This window comes from Podarcis erhardii, assembly GCF_964252035.2.
Source record: "Podarcis erhardii genome assembly, chromosome: 10".
NCBI lineage: Eukaryota > Metazoa > Chordata > Lepidosauria > Squamata > Lacertidae > Podarcis > Podarcis erhardii.
In genome coordinates this window covers 10,906,945-10,931,825 of record NC_138500.1, presented here as the reverse complement: position 1 = coordinate 10,931,825, position 24,881 = coordinate 10,906,945, and the positions used below count along the sequence as shown (strand labels likewise).

The following is a 24,881-nucleotide window of genomic DNA, read 5'->3' as shown; positions in this document are numbered from 1 at the left end:
AACTGTTGGAAGTGTACTGAATGCGAAGGAACTTTTTATCATCTTTGGTGGACCTGCCCGAAGATTAAGGCCTACTGGGAAATGATCTATAATGAAATTAAGAAAATCCTTAAGTGGACATTTGCAAAGAAACCGGAGGCTTTTCTCTTGGGCATGGTAGGCCAAATGATTCCAAAGAAAGATAGAACATTTTTTATGTACGCAACAACAGCAGCAAGAATTCTTTTCTCTTTTAATAATAAATTTTTATTGAAGTTTTTCCATAAAAAAAATAATAAACCAATCCATTTATATATCACATATTTCACCTTGTTTGGACCTCCCTCAACTTCTCTGACAATCTTTCGTAGTTCAAATCCTCTCCTCACATTCCTTCTTTAGATATTGCCATTAAATATTATATTTCTATCCTTGCTTGCCTTTTGGCAATACTCCTTCTATTTTCACAAAGCTTCTTTGAAACACGCTAGCGTTGTGCTATCCTCACATATGTTTTTCAAATACTCTGTAAATTTCCCCCAGTCCTCAATGAATTTCTGGTCTTTTTGGTATCTAATTTTCCCTGTTAATTTGTCTAACTCTGCGTAGTCTGTTAGTTTTGACCTCCATTCCTCCAGAGTCGGAACCTCTTCTTGTTTCCACCTCTGGGCCAACAATGTCCTTGCTGCGACGGTAGCATATTGAAACAGTTTACAGTCTCTCCTACTTATATCCGTTCTTGTTATTCCCAGCAGGAAGAGTTCTGGTTTCTTAACAAAGCTATATTTTAGCATTTTCTTTAGTTCATTATGTATCATCTCCCAGAACCCCCTTACTTTTTTACAATCCCACCACATGTGCATAAATGTACCTTCCTTCTCCTTACACCTCCAACATTTATTACAGGTTTTGTACATCTTTGCTAATTTTGCAGGTGTCATATACCACCTGTAAACCATCTTCATTACGTTTTCTTTTAATGTAACACATGCCGTAAATTTCAAGTTTTCATTCCATATTTTCTGCCAATCACCAAGGTCTATGTTGTATCCTAAATCTTTGGCCCATTGAATTCTTTTGGCAAAGTACTGGAAGACTAAAGAACTACCTACTCTGGAAGAATGGCAGACCAAGGTGACTGAATTTATGGGACTGGCAGAGATGACCGGCAGAATTCGTGACCAGAGGACAGAGACAGTGGAAGAGGACTGGAAAAAAATTAAAATTTATCTTAAAAATTGTTGTAAAATTTCGGAATGTTAAGATGTCAAGGGATTTGATATAAAGAATTACAGCTGTAAAAATTTAAGCTTAAGAAAATTTTAAAGAGAATTAAATATAAAAATGGATGAAGGATTGCTAAAAAATTTTAAAACAAGGATGCAGCGAAGGGGAGGTATGGGGAAGTCGTGTTATGTTTGTTTGTTTTTTGTTTATGTTGTAAAATTAATAAAAATTATTTAAAAAAAAAAGAAAAAAGAAGTATACCTGAAGGAGCGTCTCCACCCCCATCGTTCTGCCCGGACACTGTGGTCCAGCTCTGAGGGCCTTCTGGTGGTTCCCTTACTGTGAGAAGCGAAGTTACAGGGAACCAGGCAGAGGGCCTTCTCGGTAGTGGCACCTGCCCTGTGGAACACCCTACCATCAGATGACAAGGAAATAAACAACTATCTGACTTTTAGAAGACATCTGAAGGCAGCCCTGTTTAGGGAAGTTTTTAATGTTTGAAGTTTTATTCTGCTTTTAGTGTTCTGTTGGAAGCGGCCCAGAGTGGCTGGGGAAACCCAGCCAGATAGGCAGGGTATAAATAAAAAATTATTATTATTATAAATACGTACTACTGTGGCAGGAAGGTAAATGGGGTTTCCATGTGCTCTGGCTTCCATCACGGTGTTTCATTGTGTCAAAAGTGATATAGTCATGCTGGCCACATGACCCAGAAAGCTGTCTGTGGACAAACACCGGCTCCCTTGGCCTGAAAGCGAGATGAGCGCCTTTGACTGAACTTAACTGTCCAGGGGTCCACGTGATCGGGTGAGCTCCTGCTGCTCTGTCCCAGCTCCTGCCAACTGAGCAGTTCGAAAGCATGCCAGTGCAAGTAGATAAATAGGTACCGCTGTGGCAGGAAGGTAAACGGTGTTTCCATGCACTCTGGTTTCCATCACGGCGTCCCGTTGCACCAGAAGTGGTTTAGTCAGGCTGACCACATGATCTGGAAAGCTGTCTGTGGACAAACTCCGGCTCCCTCGACCTGAAAGTGGGATGATACAACTGGACACCAAATGCAGATTAGAAGACACTCAGAGATGGAGTGTTTCCCAAAAATATTTTATAAAGAGCAGGAATTACCAGGGTGGGTGGTACCCACAGACAACATGCTTCCACTGTGTTTTTCAACACTGGAGCAAAGTTTTTCATAGAATCATAGAATCTTTGAGCTGGAAGGGACCACGGACCATCTAGTCCAACCCTATGCAATGCAGAAGTCCCAGCTAAAGCTGCCATCCAACCTCTGCTTAAAAACCTCCAAGGAAGGAGAGTCCACCACCTCTAATGGGAGTCTGTTCTTTCAAATATCAAGAGCACTCTCAGGGATTTTCGGCTGGGGATTCCCCCAGTCCTACCAGGAGATTGAACTTGGGACCTTCTGCATTCAAAGCAGATGTTCTACCACTTTGTTATGGCCATTACCTACCGATGAACTGATGTATTCTACAACCTTGGAGATTGCAGAACCCATCATTACAAAGTTGACTGTCCACCCTATGGTTCATGGTCACCCACTTCCCCCCACAACTGCCTGCAGTTCACAGAATCATAGAATTGTAAATTTGAAGGAACCCAGAGAGTCACTTAGTCCAACCCCCTGCAATGCAGGTGTTAAGTTGTGGGTGAACATATCAGATGACACAGTGATTCTCCAAGCAGCTCTTGTTTATTCACAGGTCAGAACAGAACTGAACTGAAGGGTTCAGCCAGCCTGCTTATATAAGAGCTCCAGTACAACGTAACTGTAACAACTTTCCGTAACTATCCAATCACTGAACGTCACTTTCGGTCCCTTATTTGCATATGTAGACCTGAACTATCTACAGTATCCCCCTGCTGGCCCAGGGTAAGAACTTCAGTACATAACACCCCTCCCCACCGAGATAAGGCATTAGTTTCAATCGTAATGGTTTTCTTATATACAGCACTACACGTAATGGTTCAATTAGGCACAAAAGCATATCGGTTACATTTCACATACTTCCATTAGACTAACAGGGTTACATGTCCAACAACATAGTCCTTTAAATAAGTTGGGTGCTTGGAAACTCTGCCAGACCGCCAGGGACCAGTACCCAGGTCTGGGGGGCCACCCGATTCTTGCTGAGGCTGTGGTGTGACCCTAGGTGGCATTGAAACCAAGTCCTCTGGATCCGCTGCTGTGGGTGGAACATCCGCAAGTGGAGTTGGCAGAATGTCAGGCATGGCCTGAGACCCCTGCTAGCCCAGGGTGAGAACTTCAGTACATAACAGCAGGAATCCTGCCCACAGTTATCCCTGAGTGGGCTTGAACCACCAGCCTTCTGGTTAACTGCAGTTGTTGCTTTTGAGTAGGCTATGGTCTACCATTACGCAGCCCCAGTTCTGTTGACATTTCTTGAGAAGGAAACGCTTATATTGAGTGCCTTAGCCTGGGTCTCCCTCAAAAGCATTTTCATCCTCTAGCGATCTGGTATGTTTCAGAACCCAGAGAAATGTAAGCTGAAATGAGCCTATTCAATTTTCTCGAAAGACCCAGAGAATACAATGCGGGAGACAGATTTTTCCTGTCGCTTACCAAATGTTTGAAGTGAAAATGGCTGCTTTTTTTCCCCAACGCCGGGGAACTTGTGGGAAATGACCTGTACCGGGGATAAGTTGACAGGCACAGTGGGGGATTTCATTACACCTTCGGATTTGATGGCGCAACCAGCTCTCTGTAACCTCTGGCTAGTGCTCGGAATTGAATCTGTAAATGTTAATCAATATTTCAGGCCTATTAAATAAAGAAAGGCATTGTGGAAATCAAAGCGCTAATGGCTGGCGTGGCGCTAGGCAAAGGCTTCCAGCCTGTCAGAAATCTTGTCAGGAGCAAAAGAGCAAATATTTTAATAAAACAATTATCTCTACAATATCGGACCTGTTATGCTGCTGGTTCGGTGGAGGTGATTTAATTCCCGTGATGGTGTGCAAGGTGGGAAAGAGCTGTAGTGCCGCGGTAGGGCGTCTGCTCAGCATGTGGAAGATCTCAAGTTCAATCCTTGACATCTGTGGGAAAGGCTGAAACACCTGAGAGATGCTGGCAGTCAGTGTGGACAGTATTGGACTAGAGGCACCAATGTCTGACTCAGCACAATAGGACCATGAGGCCTTGTTGATCTTTCCATCTCAGTTTTGGAACCCTTTTTTCACAGACTCGGAATGTGGGGTGTCAAAAATAGACCCAAATATAAAAATGATGTATAGATGGTACATTACACCTGTAAAAATGGTAAAAATGTATAGAACAGGCTCTAAAAATGCTGGAAGTGTAAAGAAAAAGATGGCACGTCTTTTTCATATGTGGTGGAATTGTAAAATAATTAAGAATTATTGGGAAATGATATACAGTGGTACCTCTGGATGCGAACGGGATCCGTTCCGGAGCCCCATTCGCATCCTGAAGCGAACGCAAGCCATGACTGTGCATCTGTGCATGTTGCGATTCGCCACTTCCGGGCATGCGTGTGACGTCATTTTGAGCGTCTGAGCGTGAGCAAGCGGCAAAACCCGGAAGTAATGCATTCCGTTACTTCTGGGTCGCCGCGGAGCGCAACCTGAAAACGCTCAACCCAAAGCTACTTCAACCCGAGGTATGACCGTACATTGTTCCAGGATACTAGTTGAATGATGGTAAGTGCAGAAAAGCCCTAAGGGTTTTTGTGTGGCTGGAATGTTGTCCTTGAACCCTGGCAATTTTTGCACATCTGGATGTAGGATGGGTTATTTATTTATTAAATATATACCCCACACCTTCCCCCAAAGGAGCCCAGGCTGGCAAACATGTCAATGTCAAAACAGTGCAGTTAAAAATTCTTTAAAACAACAACACACAGTTAAATACAACCTTAAAATAAATCCCTTAAAATGCTCCTAAAAGCAATTGCCTACATTCAACCAGTTTCAAGGCTGCCAGGGATAGGAATTTCAAGCATCAAATGCCAGATTGTGTGTGAATTTGTGTAGAAACTAGCCTGCTTAATAATAATAATAATAATAATAATAATAATAACAATAATAATAATAATAATAATATTTCTTAGACCACCCATCTGGCTGGGTTTCCCCAGCCACTCTGGGCAGCTTACGGCATAACGGTAATTTGAATTTTTGCCCCGCCCACTTTTGCCTCTGGTCACGCCCACCAGGGGAATGTGACTCATGGAAAGTTATCCAGAACCAATCGCAGCTCTTGGACTGAGAAAGGTTCAAAGTGACGGAAAACAGCCACCATCATTTATGCGACAGGTATAAGTTTAAAAAGAAAAGAAAAAATGATTCCCACCCTTATATCTGTACATTTTGCGATTGCATCCTCGAAGAATTTCCATTATTAGTTTGTGTGCCATGAATACAGAAGGTTGTTATTATTATTATGCTAATTATTATTATTTTTGCTTTAAGTACTAACAGCTGAAAAGCTCTTCGTTCAGCTCTCGTTCGCACTTCCCGCTGTGCAAAACTAGGTGGGAACTTTCGCTGTCACAAATTTATTCTTGAAATTCCCAGAGGGGCTGGGAAGCTACAGAAATGTCTTGTAGGTGTCATCCCAGATGAATAATCTTCACCAAGGGATGCAACAGAAAGCTGCATAAAACACACACAGAGAGAGAGAGAGAGAGAGAGGGAGGGAGAGAGAGAGAGAGAGAGATGAGGTGGAAGGAAAATGAAAAAGCTTCAATAAAAAAACACAATGTAAAGATAAAAGATAGTTCTATAAGGAATTTGAAAGGATAATCAGAATGTAGAACTGCAGGGGGAATGTCCATAGATGTTCTCTCTTGTTGTAGGCAACATGTCTCTGAATACCAGTTGCTGGAAACTGCAAGCAGGGACCATCACATTGCACTCAGGCCATGTCTATGAGCCTCTCAAAGGCATCTTGCTGGCCCATACTCCCCAATGTTTCTCTGATGAAAATAGGGACATCCAGTGTGGTGTAGTGGTTAAGAGCAGTAGACTCGTAATCTGGTGAACCGGGTTCGCTTCCCCGCTCCTCCACATGCAAGCTGCGGGTGACCTTGGGCTAGTCACACTTCTCTGAAGTCTCCCAGCCTCACTCACCTCACAGAGTGTTTGTTGTGGGGGAGGAAGGGAAAGGAGAATGTTAGCCGCTTTGGGACTCCTTTGGGTAGTGATAAAGCGGGATATCAAATCCAAACTACTACTCCTCCTACTCCTCCTCCTCCTCCTCCTCCTCCTCCTCCTCCTCCTCCTCTTCTTCTTCTTCTTCTTCACAACAACAACACTCCACTCATCTGACTGGGCAGGTTCCAAAGGTTGTATGGTTACCTATCTCGGCTCACATAAGTCCAAACCCTTCACCATTTTGCCGATGAAAATAGGGATGTTCTAAGGAAAAATGGGACATTCCAAGATCAAATCAGAAACCAGGACAGCTTCTGTAAATCCTGGACAGTCCCTGGAAAATAGGGACACTTGGTGGGTCTGCTGGCCTCTGTGAGAACACAGTGCTGGACTAGATGGGCCTTTAGTCTGATCCATTCCTGAGTAAGGTTTCAGCTGCTGACCACGGGAAATCAGTTTCCCAGCTCTATTGCTCCTGATAGGCTGGAAGCCTTTGCCTACTACTACGCCAGCCATTGGCGCTTTGATTTCCACAATGCCTTTCTTTATTTAATAGGCCTGGAATATAGACTAACATTTACAGATCGATTCCAAGCACAAGCTAGTTATGACTTGGAAAGAATCTGTGTCTGAAACCCTGGCGAACCACTGCCAGTCAGTGTCAGCAACACTGAGGTAAATGGAGCCTGACTTGGTATAAGGCACCTTTCTATGAACCTGACTCCCATCTTCCCTGGCCAATGCTTTCTGGCTGGGGCTGATTGTAGCTTACCCTCCAGGGAAAATAAGGGCACCTTGTCAACAACAACAACAACATTTATACCCCACCCATCTGACTGGGTGGTCCTAACTGCTCTAGGCAGCTTCCAACTTATATAAAAACACAATAAAACATTAAACATTACAAAACCTCCATATACATGGCTGCCTTCAGATATCTTCTAAAGGTTGGATAGTTGCTTATTTCTTTGGCTCAGGGGTTGCATAACTCCATACCCTCCAACAATTCTCCCATAAAAACAGGGACATCCTAAGGAAAAGCAGGACATTCTGGGATCAAATCAGAAACCGAAGTGACTTCTGTAAACCCGGTTCTGTCCCAGGAAAGTTGGGGCACTTGGAGGGTTTATGGTGGTGCAATACCACCTGAAGGTTACCACTTTTGAAGGCAACAATGCTTCTGGATAACAGTTGCTGGAAACCACAGGCGAGAAGAAGATGGTCCTTGTTCTCGACTCCTGGTTGCTGTTTTCCCACCTGGTTGGCCACCTTGAGAACGTGACGCAGGTCTAGACGGACCATTCTTATGTCCTTGTGTTGATTACAAAAAAATGACCTAAGCAAACACATCAGAGCATATAACCACCTCATTTCACGGTATTTAATGTTTTCGTTTTAATCTGCAATTAAAGCTTAGATTGATTAATCTGCCAATTAAATCTTGCCTCTTGAATCTGAATCCATTTTGATGGGCGACTAACTCAGGATGCTTATTGTCTTTCCCTTGGGGGCCAATTCACCCAGAACAATCGATACTTCATGTTCTCTTGTCTACCCACGACCATGTTTTCCTTTACCGGAGGGGAGGGGGAAGCACAGCCCCATTTGTTCCTGACAGCTTGCATGTGGCTTAACATTTAGACAATTCATGTGCAGACATTAATTAGCTGGGGTGAGATGAGGAACAAATGGTGGGAACTCTACACTTCTCACCTCGAAAGCCTAACAGAATGGGCAAGCCGCTCTTGCGAGGCCCAGCCAAAGAAATCCACCAACTTGGAACAGCAGGATGCATTTCGGATAGTCAAACTGTCAACAGCCTCCAACGAAATAGTTTTGAGAGCAAGTTGCAGCTGACACTTTGTAAAAATAAAATTTTAAAAAAAACACACACGATGTGCTAAAAATGCAGGAGAAAGTGGATTATGGTGCCCCTGACTTGGAAAGTTTTGACAGAGGCTGCTGTGTGAAGGCATCGTAGCATTGATCAAACTGATAGAAGGAGTCATTGCCTGAATTTCTAGCGCAATCTTATAATGAGGAACCACAAAATGCACCACCTTAGGGTTTAAAGCATGGGTAGGCAAACTGAGGACCAGGGGCCGGATCCAGCCCAATCGCCTTCTAAATCCAGCCTGCAGATGGTCCAGGAATCAGAATGTTTTTACATGAGTAGAATGTGTGCTTTTATTTAAAATGCATCTCTGGGTTATTTGTGGGGCATAGGAATTTGTTCATTCCCCCCCCCCAAAAAAATATAGTCCGGCCCCCCACAAGGTATGAGGGACAGTGGACCAGCCCCCTGGTTTGCTGACTCCTGAAAAGGACTGAAATCACTTGGACTTATACGAGGGGTGCTTGCACACCACATGCTCTGCATGCAAAACCTCAGAAAAAAACTGAGCAGGGTCACCCCAATATTACTATTATTCATTATTATTTATTAAATTTGCATACTAAAGCTGGTCTCAGAGCGGTTCACAATATTAAAACATAAAATACATAATAGATCTGAAAACAAGAACAACCCAGTATCTCTCCCTCTCCCCAACACATTTTATTTTATTTTACGGTAAATTTTTAATTTTATTTTTTAAATATAAATTTATAACAAAACCAAATACATTTCCATTGACAGAGATACCTCTGAATCTCATGACCCCCTCATCCCCTCAGTAGGTCCTAATGTCAATGTTTTCAACTGCATATTGTATTGTAATCTATGTTTTATATCGATCCATATTCTCCATCGTATTTGTTACACTACAATAATAAATAATAATAATAAATTTAATTTATATTCCGCCCTCCCCAGCCATAACCAGGCTTAGGGAGGCTGACATCAAAATATAAATACATTAATACATAAAATTCAGCAATCGACTGAAATACAGCTTAAAATCGGATTAAAATAAAATAAGAAGGCAACTGTCAAATTATGACTGTAGGGGTTGGGAACCTTAGGCAATCACCAGGCTCAGCTACAAGTGGTATAATAATCCTGCTAATGATTTCATCTGTTTACAGTGGTCTCCTGAATAACTCCCCAACACATTTGAAAATGGCATTGGGTGTCAATCAGCCAAAGGTCTGGTTAAAGAGGAACGTTTTTGCCTGGCGCCTAAAGGTGTATAATACATTTTGGCACTTGAAGTGAACCCTAAAATGGTTCCCCTCACCCTCACTAGGGAAGAAGGGTTAAGTGACGATTTCCACCTGGAACAAGAGGGGAAAAAAGAAAGACACCTGGAACTGCTGACTCCAGTGATTGTGCCGCCTGAGGTGACCTATTGGGTGGGCCAGTCCTGGGGCTGAGAGGATATGAAACCCTGGAGAGCTGCTGCCAGTCAGTGTAATAATAATAATAATAATTTATTATTTATACCCCACCCATCTGGCTGGGTTTCTCCAGCCACTCTGGGCGGCTTCCAACTGAATATTAAAAACAATACAGCATCAAACATTAAAAACTTCCCTAAACAGGGCTGCCTTCAGTTGTCTTTTAAAAGTAAAATAGTAGTTTATTGCCTTGACATCTGCTGGGAGGGCATTCTACAGGGCGGGCGCCACCACCGAGAAGACCCTCTGCCTGGTCCCCTGTAACCTCACTTCTCGCAGTGAGGGAACCACCAGAAGGCCTTCGGAGCTGGACCTCAGTGTCTGGGCTGAACAATGGGGTAGAGACGCTCCTTCAGATATACTGGACCGAGGCCATTTAGGCCATTAAGGTCAGCACCAACACTTTGAATTGTGCTCGGAAACGTACTGGGAGCCAGTGTAGGTCTTTCAAGACCGGTGTTATGTGGTCTCGGCGGCCACTCTCAGTCACCAGTCTAGCTGCCGCATTCTAGATTAATTGCAGTTTCCGAGTCACCTTCAAAGGTAGCCCCATGTGGAGCACATTGCAGTAGTTCAAGTGGGAGATAACTAGAGCATGCATGCATGTAGACCAGACATGTTCAACGGGTCGACCACGATCAACAGGTATATCACCGGGATGATCCAGATCGATCGTGGGATTAAATAAAGTGGGCAATGAATGTCCCCGCCCTCTGCCCCCGGTGGTAGGTCCCATCGCAATCCTCCCCCCCAAAAAAGCTCAAAATCTCTAGGCAATGCTCCCCCCAAAAAGCTAGACAACTCTTGGCAATGACAATGGGTAGATGACTCCCAGTTTTTTTATACTAGGAGTAGATCGCAGTCTCTTGGTGTGTAGACCATACAGTGGTACCTCGGGTTAAGTACTTAATTCGTTCCGGAGGTCTGTTCTTAACCTGAAACTTTTCTTAACCTGAAGCGCCACTTTAGCTAATGGGGCCTCCTGCTGCTGCCGTGGCGCCGGAGAATGATTTCTGTACTTATCCTGAAGCAAAATTCTTAACCTGAAGCACTATTTCTGGGTTAGCGGAGTCTGTAACCTGAAGCATATGTAACCTGAGGTACCGCTGTACTGAGCTTGATGGGCCAATGTAAAAGGCAGCTTCCTATGTTCCTAAGATGTCATATTTATTTATTTATTTATTTATTTATTTATTTATTTATTTATTTATTTATTTTACTATTAGTCGAGGAGAAGGACTTCTGCCTATTACCAAGGGCAACCTAAGTAACTTCTTGATCCTATTTCTGATTGCAAAATTATGTAAGTTTAGGGTTGCCATGGCAATTTGGGGGACTAAGTCCAGATTATTAATGCTTCGACATAAAACTCCAGATCCTCCTCTCCATTCCCAACCCCTAAAAAAAAAAAGGGAAAAATAAATCAACTGTCATATATTTAGGAAGTCTCTCATGAATCATCTTATGGCTATCCTTCTCGTCTGTCTCCAGTAAAACATTGAGCTATTAAGGATAAGCACATTCCCCAGGGAAGCTCATGAAATAATGATTGAAATATCAAGAGAAGAAATAACCTTCATTGTATTATATGGCGTGTCTCCCCCCCCCCCCCCCGAAAGGAAAAGAAAGAAAGCTTCCATCTGCAAAACATTATCTAGCGCAAGAGAGAGCGTCAAGTGAGAGGCCTCTGACTTTAGCATCGATGTGAAAGTAACAAAGGTCCGTGGATGATGACTTCAGCTGAAATGATTTACTCCCATAACCGAAATCATACTTCATCTCAATCCCATTCAGTCTTCTTCCTAAATTGGAGAAGGAGTGGAATATTCAAAGGAATATTATAAGTAATATATTTAAAGGAATATTGTAAGAACCCAAATGATGTTGTTTCCAAAAATTAGAAATTAGCTTGAAAGAAACTTACTTTCCTGTAAAATTTATTTAACATGATTTATACACCGCCTGTCTTTCTTTTTATTTTAATGATCCGAACAGGCTACATAAAACAACGTGAAACAGTTATTTAAAACGACGATAAAATCAACCGACTTCAAAAACAAGCAGGCACCATAAAATTGCCCAAATGTAGATTAAGTCAAAACAAATGCATATGGTAAAATTAGATGTTTTTCCTAGGTTTGCCTAAACAAAACAAGGCAAAAGTTTTTATCAGGTGTAAAAAATAATATAGTGAGCTTGCTTGCCTAATATGAAGGCAGGGAGTTTTGGTGGTCCAGGCAGTGGTATATATAATATTTCAAAGAAAGCATTTCAATTTCCACCAATCATATACACTATTACCTCATTTCATGTTTTACACATGTGCAATGTTGTTGTTGTTTAGTCATTTAGTCATGTCCAACTCTCCATGACCCCATGGACCAGAGCACGCCAGGCACTCCTGTCTTCCACTGCCTCCCGCAGTTTGGTCAAACTCATGCTGGTAGCTTCGAGAACACTATCCAACCATCTCGTCCTCTGTTGTCCCCTTCTCCTTGTGCCCTCCATCTTTCCCAACATCAGAGTCTTTTTCAGGGAGTCTTCTCTTCTCATGAGGTGGCCAAAGTATTGGAGCCTCAGCTTCATGATCTGTCCTTCCAGGGAGCACTCAGGGCTGATTTCCTTCAGAATGGAGAGGTTTGATCTTCTTGCAGTCCATGGGACTCTCAAGAGTCTCCTCCAGCACCATAATTCAAAAGCATCCATTCTTCGGCGATCAGCCTTCTTTATGGTCCAGCTCTCACTTCCATACACATCTGCAATAAGCACTAGCAATTTTCCCACCGTGTTCTGTTACATTGTGTTAGTGTGCATGTTGGGAACCTGTGTTACATGTAGCCATTTGCGCCGTGTAGCGACTTAGGTTCTAGCTTTGAGCTGTATCTTTGTGATTCACATATTAGCTGTATTCCTGCCCCAGTGAGGGGCGGCAACTTGCAAAATCACCAGTTTCATAAAGCAACAGGTTACCATAACTTCTCTATTAGAAGCACACTCAAGGAATTCCAGGGGTACACATTATCACATTTATTTTGGCCCTTTGGGCCACCACCACCACACTATCTGTTTTCCATACACAGCCATTTTCCACAATACAGCCATTTTGTGTTACACCACGATGTCAGATAACCTGCGCGGCATAGCGCCACACAACTATGCCAGCCATGTCGGTGTTTAGCAGTGGCAGCCACAGTCCAAGCTGATGCAGAGCTGAGGAAATGAAGAACAGGACAGGAGAGTTTTGTCGTAAAAGAGCTGAAATCTGCTCCTTGCGCTTATGAAAAGTGTTGCCTTGCCTTCAGAATGAAGAGCAAAGGAAACGAAACAAAAAACCACCTCCATAAACATTCGGTGTGAAAGAATGGGAGGCATATACAACAGTCAAATCTGCAATCACTAAATTTAACCCGAGGAGCACTTCTAAATCAATGAAATTGCAGGTTTCTATTTATCTCTCCCCTCCTTTTATGCTGCCAGCCGAACCTTTAACTCGCATTGTCTCCATCTTCCTCAAAACATGCAGAAATAATTCTCAGCAATCGTTTTGGGGTGGCGTAAGACTCGTAACACCAGCAAATGTTTGTCATTCTCTGTAGAAGAGGCATTTTGTTGTTAGCACAAAAGCAAGGACACTGTTCAAATGGAAGGAAGCTCGAAAATAACTGTGTTTAGCTGAAGGCCCAATCAGGCTTTATTTTGAATTTCTTCTTCTTCTTCTAAAAGCAAATAGGTTCATATACGGCAAGGAGGGTGGAAAAAATGTATCAAAGTGCTATTAGAAAAATAATGCATCTCGCTTTCTTTGAGGGAGAAACCTGCATCCCCCCCCCCCTTCACATTCTGAAATACAGCAACTAAATCACGGTGAGCTGTCTCTGTCTCTTATTCTTAGAACAAAGCAGTCTAGGCATTATTTCCTTTTTTTGTATTCTGCTCAGAGTCTAAATCTTTAGGGTAGCGTCAGAGACTCAGTCTATGTGGAATGAGGACACATCCACACAGGTCCGGATTTAGGTTTTTGAGACCCTAAGCTACTGAAGGTAATAGGGCCCTTTATATGTACAGCTGTCCTTTGTCAACAACAAATTGTTGCTGTTTTTTGTGTTGAATATATGCTATATGGTAATTTGTGGACCTCATAGGTATCTAAAGCCCTTTGCACATGTTGCCACGCAACCAGTCCATGCAGAATGTAGGCACCCTATTTATAGAAATGAGCAAACCAGTGATATTTTAGGGAGCAGGCTAGCAGGCGGGGCCCATTACTTACATCATAGGCGCCTACACAACACAAAACACTGTTGCTGTATGTAGGCTTTATTTTATTTGTTTTTTATCTTATATTTTGGAAATGTACATCCAGGTTTTTTTTCCCTTTAATTTTTTGGGGGGCCCTAAGCTACAGCTTGTTTAGCTTATACGTAAATCCAGCACTGCTTAACATCTTGGAATTGGCCCGGTTGCAAATGATTGTATGGTACCTGTGTGTGTGTGTGTGTGTGTGTGTGTGTGTGTGTTTTAAAAAAGGAGCCTGTATGGAAGTGCTGGTAATGTGCACATTTATTAAAATATGCACACATTTACTAAAAATGTTAAAACCAAATATCAGTTAGCAAACCAATTAAGCAGTTAAATTGCAGATGATTAATACCTTTAACATTTTGCAGTCAGTTGGCAGCTTTATTAAATGAACAAAGGCGGGGGGAGAAAAAAAGAAAGAAATGAAAAACACGGGAGAATGAAGTTTTGGGATCTTTTATATGCCTCTCTGTAACTAGTTCACATTTCATTGTTTTAACTGAGGGGGGGGGAGGCTTTATTTATATGTAATAGCACAGCCAGATTGCAAACAGATGTGGGCCAAAAGTGACTCTCTTCTAAAATTAATTTGCCTTCTCCCTCCTTCTGGGAATGAAGTGTACAAATCAAGTTCCTACTATGACACTTGCCCCCCAATGGGCTCATATGCAGGCATGCCAAATGTGCTGTAGACAGAAATATGGGCATCACTCCTTTGGATAGATCTGTTCCTGACAGGCTCATCTCCTAAAACACAACCAACGACTCTTGTATGGAAGTAAGGAAGAGATATTCAGTCAGGCTAATGGCTGTACAGGCTCAGCAGGAACTACACAACATCCAGAAGCCAAGATTGCAAGGTACACAAGAAAGAAGAGAAGTTTATAACTGGACCAAAGCTGTGAAGTTGTCCTGCCAGACTTTTAAAGTTGAGGTGGGGTGAACTTGCTCACAAGACTCTGATCCCACCTGTTAGACCAATAATGTTTGTCTACGGGATTGAGGATAATGAACTTTGCTCTGGTCAGCAGTAAGAGAGAAGGTGACCTAGGATAAGGGTGAAGGTGACATTGCTGATTCGTGTCTTCTTTCTTTTTTGGCAATAGCTCGTAGCCGAGTAAGATTGTCTTCCATAAACACAGTTTTAACAATGAGTCCATAAGTGACTGTGGAGACCAAGTCTGGATCCACACGTCCTTCTACAGTGGGGACATTGGTTTCAGAGCGGGAGTTGATCACAGTGTGGATTTGCGAAGCGTGCCTTCCTCTTAGCATGTTTCTCCCTTGCGTCCTGAGTTTGAGTGTCTTCAAAGACCCTGACACTTTTGGTAAAGGCTGTTCTCCAATTGGAGCGCTCGCAGCCCAGTGTTTCCTAGTTATCAGTGCTTATACTACATTTTTTTAGATTTGCCTAGAGACAGTCTTAAAACCTCTTTTGTTGACCACCAGCATTGCGCTTTCCATTTTAAAGTTCGGAATAGAGTTGCTGCTTTGGAAGACGATAATCAGCCATCCACACAACATGACCTGTCCAACGAAGTTGATGCTGAAGAATCATTGCTTCAACAATGGTGATCTTTGCTTCTTCCAGTACATTGGCATTAGTTTGCCTGTCTTCCCAAGTGATGTGTAAAAAATTTTGGAGACACCACAAGAACAAAAATGTAGAAAAAGGTAGTGTCTGGTTCTCAGCAACAAGACTGTATTCTGACACTCTGATTTGCCACCCTTTCCTGTTCAGCAGGCTGGTTCAAGTGGGAAAGACATCAGGAAATGATCCATAATGAATTGGGGGGGGGGAATGCTTAAAAGTACTCCCCCCCCAAAAAACCCCAACCAGAGTCCTCTCTGTTGGGGATAATTCAAACTGAAATCCCCAGGTGTTGAAAAGGGTTATTTATGTATGCTACTACTGTGGCCCATGTTTTGTTAACCCAAAAATGGAAAACGAGCGAGGTCACAACCAAAGAAGAATGGCGACTTAAGTTGACAGAATATGCACAACTCGCAGACTTAACATATAGAATAAGAGAACAAGAAGAACAAACGTTTAAAGAAGATTGGAGAACGTTTAATGAATATATGGGAGATAATTGTGTACAGCTGAAAATGCTGGTAGCATTAAGATTAAGAAAACTTGTAAACAAGTTTTGGTGGATGCAATAATGGAATACCGAATGGTATAGTTTTTGCAAAATATGCAGGGGTTTATGATATGTAAAACGAATCATGGAAGGAGAAGAAGGGAAGTCACTGATATTTTGAGGGTGTAAAATGAGTATTTAAAATGGTAAAACAGAAAATTTAATAAAAATTATATGTAAAAAAAAAATTAAAAAGAGGCAAAGACATCCACAGTTCAGCCATTGAAGAGAGCTAATGGCTCAGGAAGAGCACCAAAGGCGCTGTCACCCCAGTATTTGCCATGTGAGGCAGGTGCCCCACTCTGCCTAATGTTAGGGCCTGTCTCGGTTCTGACTTATACTTGTGGACCGTGGTTCCTGTTTGTCCTGAGGTTCTGATTTACTCCACAATGTCCAGCTTCTGGATCATCTCTAGCTCCTGTTCCCAGCCCAGCTCTGACAGAGACACAAGCAGAGCTCTTAATTCTTCATGTGAAGGGTTTTATATCACATCTGGACCTCTCTATACAGCAGAGGTTACAAAGCCTTCTGCAGCCACATTTGAACTCTTGAAAGAGTGTCTTGGGTGCCAGTCGCAGAATGGCTGCCCCAGGGGCATGGTGTTATACAAAATGGCGGCCAGATCTGGAAAGGCAGAATAAAAGATAGGGCCATAAGGTGGTGTGGGATTTATCTGCACATTTCCCCTGTTCAGGACAGAAAGGAGGGTGGTCATCAAGTCTTGGCATCCACTGAAATGTGGCCATGTTAAGAAAAAGATGTTGAAATATACATTTTTTAAAAAAACCAGAAGCATTTTTCTTGGTATTATATGTGAGGACATTGATAGACAGGACATTAAATTGTTTTTATACGCAACAACAGCGGCAAAAGTATTGTTGGCCCAGAAATGGAAGCAAGAAGAATTACCAATGAAAGAAGAATGGCAGACGAAACAAATGGACCACGCAGAATTGGATAAGATGACAGGAAGGATTCTAAACCTGTGGGACCAGAGATTCACAGAAGATTAGAAGAAATATACGAACTATTTGAAGAGCAACTGTAATCAACAAATTACGCTAGTAGGACTACAAGACATTTTGTAAGGAGGAATATATGAAATATTGCAAAGAAGAGAAAGGAGAGAGACATTAGTGATGATACTTAAATGTAAGAGTGAAAGTAAGAAATGTAAATTAAGTGGAAAAGATTGGAAAATTTTCAGATGTGATTGATGGAAGTCAAAAAATTGTATAAGATATAAAAGTATGTTTAATAATTGTTGAAAATGATATGTTAACAAACATATATATATTTGTTGTTGTTGTTGTTTAGTCGTTTAGTTGTGTCCGAATCTTTGTGACCCCATGGACCAGAGCACACCAGGCACTCCTGTCTTCCACTGCCTCCCGCAGTTTGGACAAAATTCGAGAACACTATCCAACCATCTCGCCCTCTGTCGTCCCCTTCTCCTTGTGCCCTCCATCTTTCCCAACATCAGGGTCTTTTCCAGGGCGTCTTCTCTTCTCATGAGGTGGCCAAAGTATTGGAGTCTCAGCTTCACGATCTGTCCTTCCAGTGAGCACTCAGGGCTAATTTCCTTAAGAATGGATGCGTTTGATCTTCTTGCAGTCCATGGGACTCTCAAGAGTCTCCTCCAGCAACATAATTCATAAGCATCAATTCTTTGGTGATCAGCCTTCTTTATGGTCCAGCTCTCATTTCCATACATCACTACTGGGAAAACCATAGATTTAACGATACGGACCTTTGTTGGCAAGGTGATGTCTCTGCTTTTTAAGATGCTGTCTAGGTTTGTCATTGCTTTTCTTCCAAGAAGCAGGTGCCTTTTAATTTCGCGACTGCCGTCGCCATCTGCAGTGATATATATATATATATGTGTGTGTTAAAGGACCATGTTCAATGCAGGAGAGGCTGAGCCAGTGCAAACACGAGCTGAGCAGGAAGAGCAAACGGTCTCTTGTGCACTGTGGATTTCTGTGGTGCTATTTATGGAGACCTTTCACGGGCATCTTCAGAGATATTGCCAGGCACATTGGTGCCCGTGGTTGGTGTGTTGGGGATCCCTGCTGTACAAGTAATCAAGCAGAGAGGAATTAAGCGATGTATGCAAACCTGTGAACTATGTGATTTTTAGGAGGGTGTCTCTAGCCCTCCTGGAATGGAAGCGGGAAGGAAAAGCGGTGGGTGTTCAAGAGATGAGTTCTGTTTTCCCGGCTTGAAGAATGACAAAAGTTCCATTCTGACAAGCTAAGTGATTAGAGCAGGGGGTGGGCAGGAAGGTTTACTTTCTTGTTGTTATTTGCTTTTAATGAAGTGATGACTGTGAGCCAAACTCATTATTTCTGGATCTCTCAGCTGCTTGAACAGAAGAAGCAGAGAAGCTTTAAAAAAATAAAATATGAGAAAGGAATCTCGTTCCACTCTTTCTGCTTTCAGGAAAATGAGCACACACCTGGGGAAAGCAATCGCTCCCTCCCTCTAGCTTTCTCTCCCTCCCACTCCTCATTCCTTAACTTTTTCTGTCTGTCCCTGGAACACAGCCAGAAGCATCATTATGAAATCTGAGCGGTGAGCTGGAAGATTATTCACCATGCTGGCATCCTTCTTGAACTGTATTCCCATGACTTGTGTAGCCAAGAGAACACACAGTGCTTTCAGAACACAACAGAACATCTCAGGCCAGTTGGGAGCATGTTTGGCCCCATATTGTAGTTGGAGTCAATAAGGTGTTTGGCGGCATGGCTTCAAGATATTCTGGATTCTCTGTCTCCCAAAATTGGAAGTGTCTCAAGCCATCTGATAAATTTTGTGGAGAAATGCTGTGTAGCTTATCAGAAATCTCTCTCTCTCATAAGAGCATCCAGAAGAGTCCTTGCGGACTTTTCGAAATTCCATTATACGGAGAAAATTGCTTTGCAGAAATATGTTTATTAGGCAGAGTAGCAGAAAACAATGTGCCCATTAATTTGCTGATCAATTCTCATGAAGACATTAAAAAACAACAACCTACAAACTGATGTGGAAATGCGAAGAAATTTATTTAGTATGAGAAACTGGAATAAACTAAAATATTGAGGATGAAATATGAAAAAATATATTAAAGATAAAATACAAAAAGAAATTAAAGATAAAATGCAGAAAGAAAGAAAGAAAGAAAGAAAGAAAGAAAGAAAGAAAGAAAGAAAAACTGACAGAAACTGAAATCAACCATCTAGGGTGACTCTTGCATGACATCCAAAGAGAAAGGAGTTGAATGTCCTCTTTTTTTCCATTTAGGAACCCAAAGAACAGCTCACTGCTCCCAAAATGGAATATGTTGTCTTCAACCATGAGAGTAGCTGACAGAAACAAGGCATCCTTGCAGCCATTCGTCCCATAACCCAGAATGAGTTGGGAGGTTGAGATCACAGTGACACCATGAGCCACTATGAAGCAGATTACAGGACCCCAAGTAACCTGGGAAGGGCACTCCTGGTGTGCCATGGGTCCTCTTAAAAAAAATTCATTTTTTAAATCTAAAATTTAAATATGTTTCACTTCAAACAAACAAACAAGAAAAACAAACAAATCAGAGCTTTGGTGTCAAATGCATCTGTCAGTCATTTTTGCATTTGCTCCCAGGGACTCTCAGTCATTACTGAGCATTTTAGTTCAATGAAGCTGGCCACCGTGTTGTTGTTTTTTTTGAGAGGAGGGGAGTATGGCTGCCAGCAGGCGTGTAAACCAAGCTTTGGTTGGAGCCTGTCATTTTCAGACAGAGTTCCTTCAATAGTCACTCTTACACCCGACATATTTGAAGCACAATTAATTCTAATTGTGGCCCAGTGAAGAAATCTGTCTATCGAGAGACTGAAATTTGTATAAGTCTAATCTCCACTTTTAGTCAAATAACATTTCTCCTTTTCTTCAGCAAGCTTAGGTCATAGTTAGACAATATCATAAGCCCGGAAGGGGTGATATTTATCTGCCAACATATAAAATAAACCAAATGGAACCTCATTTGTAATCACAATCTTATCTTAGCTGTGATTCCCTTTATCAGCCGGCACTGGGAGGACTTTATTCCATTATTTCCGTGCAATAATGACAAAGAAACTAAATTGTTTGCATTCACAATAATGAAACCAATTTGAAAACCTTGCATGTAAAAAAATAAAATAAAAACCCAAGCTCCCTGTTATTCCAGACATGATTACCTGGAGTTGTTGATAGCATTTGTCAAAAATTGCTTCTTTTACAATATAGTATGTCTCCACCAATGCTGGTTCTGTTTTTTCCCCACCTTAACCCTCCTTCACTTCCCCAAAAGAAAGAAAAATATTGTTATTTGCTAGGTTCCTCCTCATTTAGGAGATATCACGTCCTAGAAAAGTAGCAGATGTTAATATGAAAGGACAGAATAGCTCTACTTTATCACCACTCTCATGGCTTTTAGATCAGTTCTGCGGTTCTTGCAGTCGTTAGTCCTCAGAGAAAAATGCTAATTTGAACGGTTGAAATTGACACAGGTTACAGAATAAAGGGTAATTAGTACGAGAACTTCCACAAAGCATTTTTAGCACCATTAATCAACACCCGTCGAGATGTACACTTTTCTTATTCGGAAGTGTTGTTCGAACTGCATCGAAGATTGGGGGAACGACGCACACACACAATGAAAGCTTAAAATATTCCATTCCCTTTAAGTAATGCAAAATGTAGAATTTGTCCTGAAAATACAGCTGGAAATATTCTGCACTGCAAGTGCCTAATGTGCAGTTAGAGACAGACTTATATTGCCCTAGAGAATTATTAAAAGCACATAAAAGTGTTATTCGGAGGAAAGCGCCTTTTCTGATAGCAGCGATCCTACTGGTTTCATCTAAAGTGCTGGCATGTCATTAAAATGCATTAGACATGTTCTGGTTTTCCATGGTGCTTAATCCAAGGGAAGAAGAAGAAAAAGTGATCCTTTTAATATTAAGAGAAATACTCGACTTGATGCTGCATTTTCACCAGGAGGAGGAGAATAACAATAACAATAATAATAATAATAGCTCAGTAGGAAATTGGCAGCCAGTGCAGAGGTTTTAACAATGGCATCCCATGTTTTCATTCAGATGCTGAGATGCCAGGTGATTCACCCCAATGTAAGGCCAACAGTCTATCCAGGTGAGTCTGTAAGTTGGAGAAGTGGGGTAGTTGGAGAGGCCAGTACACTGTAAACACACTGCTCAGATCTCCCCGTTGCCTTGGACCTCCTTCTCTTCCTCCTGGTAACCCAACAGTGGTCTACGTGCCACCGAACCTGGTGAGAAACTTATGGCTAATAAAGTCACTGGGAAGGGTTGGTGGATGGAAGACTATGTCTCTTCTACATACCATGTCCGCACGGGTTCTCTCAATAGATTTGCAATCTTAATCATTGTAGGCTTAAATTCTGCTTAAACCTCAGTTTTTAGATAGTATGGATTTTTAGATAGTATGGATTTAAGATAGTATGGAAGACGCTCACTCCATTCAACCTCAAATCATCACAATTTCTGTTCAGTTCACTAGTGTTGACTATCAAAATGGAGCTATAACATATAATGGATTTTATGGGCAATCTTCATTGCACAGACCAGATTTTTGTGGCATGTCCAATGGTCATTGGCTGCAAGGTCTACTGTGTGCTGGGACCATGTTGAGATTAATGCTTCCTACTTGGATTGCCAAAGCAGGGCATTTGATAAAGTTGACAGATGACAGAGATTAAAATGTCAAGGACGATGCAAAATTTAGGACCCCACAGTAAATGATACTGGGACGTTCTGGAATCAGTTGACATGTGGTGGGGCTGAGCTGTGCCTCACAATTCTCACACCTGTGAATAAGGAACATGCCCATGCCCATTCACAACATATCAGTGGCTAGCTTGATGTCAGCACTGCTCAAAGTCAGACCAGAAACCTCCACTTAGCATGGTGAGGTCTGGCAACCAAGCCTGATTTCAAGGACTCAATCCAGAAATCTTATGGCTGGAGGCTGGACTTAGTCTAGTGAACTACCATTGACTGAGGGTGTGTATGGTGCTGGAGGAGACTCTTGAGAGTCCCATGGACTGCAAGAAGATCAAACCTATCCATTCTTAAGGAAATCAGCCCTGAGTGCTCACTGGAAGGACAGATCCTGAAGCTGAGGCTCCAAGACTTTGGCCACCTCATGAGAAGAGAAGACTTCCTGGAAAAGACCCTGATGCTGGGAAAGATGGAGGGCACAAGGAGAAGGGGACGACAGAGGATGAGATGGTTGGACAGTGTTCTCGAAGCTACCAGCATGAGTTTGACCAAACTGCGGGAGGCAGTGGAAGACAGGAGTGCCTGGCTGCTCTGGTCCATGGGGTCACGAAGAGCTGGACACGACTAAACAACAACAACAGAGTACTTTTGAGACAGAGAAGTCATAGGAGTTATGTGGGTCTCTGCAGGTAGCAGGAAGCTTCTGGATTGGCTAAGCATGGGTTCCTTAACTGCAGCATCATTTAGGTGGTCAGTGGCATGGCTGTGAGGAATGGTGGGCACAGCAGTTGCGAATGGCAGGGGCAGCAGCTGCTCCATTGTTCTGAGAACCTGCTGTTCCACCCAGAAGCTGAGTGGAATGGCCCAGATATGATGGGGAGAGGAGGCAGCTGAAAGGAATGGAGAGGATGAGCAGCAGAGTTAGTGGAGGGTGGAATTATGCTTCACGTAAAAACCACACGACACCCAGCACAACTCATTACAATTGCTAAAACAAGCAGAGAAATCATTAACATGTCCACAGAGACCCTCAGGAAATTTTCAAGGGGTATGTGGTGGTGTTGGGGAGTTTTGGAACTACTGTCTAGAATGTGAATGGGAACCCTGTGGGCTTGAAGATGTTGGATTACAACTCTCATCAGCCCTGACCATTGGCCACTCTGGCTGAAGTCCAGTTGGAGTCCATCGCCATCTGCAGGCCCACAGGTTGCCTGTCCCTGTTCTAGCAGCCTGCCCTTCCATCTTTGCTTAATTAACAGAGCAGTATCATTCACGTACAGCACCCCAGTCTCCAGCTTCAAAGGCAACACACTGACTCCAGGGACTATCTAGGAGGTCTAGATGTTGGCATGACTGTCCACCACATTGATACAGTGGTACCTCGGGTTACATATGCTTCAGGTTACATACGCTTCAGGTTACAGACTCCGCTAACCCAGAAATAGTGCTTCAGGTTAAGAACTTTGCTTCAGGATGAGAACAGAAATTGTGTTCTGGCGGCGCGGCAGCAGCAGTAGGCCCCATTAGCTAAAGTGGTGCTTCAGGTTAAGAACAGTTTCAGGTTAAGTACGGACCTCCAGAACGAATTAAGTACTTAGCCCGAGGTACCACTGTATTGGTCTCCATTGTGGAACTTAGTAACATGAGTTCAGATCTATTCCAGCTCTGATGTATTCTGAATAAGGAAATCTGGACCTATGAGAACCTTTCAGTCATTGAATTCCACAATTTAGCCCTTAGCTATACTGAGGTGTTGTTGTTACTTTGCCTGAATCAGTCTCCTCGAGATTGTTCAGCCTAACAATCTTACGTTTAAAAGCACTACATCATTGACACTGTTGGGGGAGATACATCTCTCAACATTAACTGTGAGATCAAACAAAGTGAAGGTGTGAACAGTTTGGCTTCTTCTTCCCACCAGTCCCAGTCTATAAATTAGACCCTACCCTGAATGAGGGAAGCCATTATCTGCTAAAAACACACAGTTCTAGGCATTCCTGGGCTGGAGCACAATATTTATTGTTTCCCATTGGATGGTTGATAAGAAGCAGCTATTTTTAAATATCTGCTACAGCCAAACAGCATGCTCAAAGGGGAAACATTATTTTTGGTCTATGAATCACACACATGGAACTAGGTAGAATCTGGATGCATCAAACTCTCCAAAACAACATGATAGGACATCTGGCTTACAACTGTCATAAGCAAAGATTGCAAACATATTTACTTAGTGGTGGGTCACAACGAACTACATAGAGCATACATCATTAGATGTTTGACGGCAGCATAGTCTGTTCTTCTCAGGGTGGGGACAGCATTTTTGGATCCTAAACAAATTGCGCAAAGCCCCATGGAATTGAAATGAAGATACGCAGATGTGCCTGAGCGATGCACCCATTGCTAGAACACACCATTTCAGACCACAGAGGTGGGATCCAAGACTGGCTAAATTTAAAAGGTCCCTACTCAAACAAACGAGGATTCTGTAAGCTAGCCTTTTCCACAAATACATGAGCTTTGCAGATGTAGAAAGTATTTTTCTGTGGTGTTACATTCGCACATTTGTTGAACTCCTGCAGTCTGAAATGGTACAGTGGATCGTGGGTATTTATCCTTCAAGCCTTGAAGTTGCTTTAGCAGCTATATGTAACATTTCTTTAGATTTTATATTGAGTTTGATTCAACAGATATGTTCTTGATATACTGGACTCCAGGGTGCCTTTAGAGGAAGGAATTGGCTAGTTCTGATAGATGCTGGTGATGTAACACTGAAAAGGCCTCTTTGTGGGGTGTGATGTGGGTGTTTCCTAGGCTTCTTCTCTTTGGTCAGAAACAGTTGGTTTTGGGACAATCCTTGACATTTGTAGATGTTCACACACTTTAAATGCTACTCCTGTGATGCGGAGACCAGCAGATGGACTAGAAAAGTGGTTCCAGCAAAAAGTGGTTGCAAACAGACTTTCTATTTCCATGAACCTCT

The 24,881-nt window shown here is 42.4% G+C and overlaps 1 long non-coding RNA gene across 1 annotated transcript in view; it reads right to left on the bottom strand.

Annotated features, from left to right (window-relative positions):
* LOC309352050 overlaps nucleotides 1-15,823 on the bottom strand; it is a 202,868-nt gene extending 187,045 nt beyond the window's left edge. Inside the window, exon 1 of the long non-coding RNA XR_014161062.1 lies at nucleotides 15,808-15,823. This is a non-coding gene — a long non-coding RNA (uncharacterized lncRNA). The remainder of the gene's footprint in view (nucleotides 1-15,807) is intronic.
* Nucleotides 15,824-24,881: the final 9,058 nt, after the last annotated feature.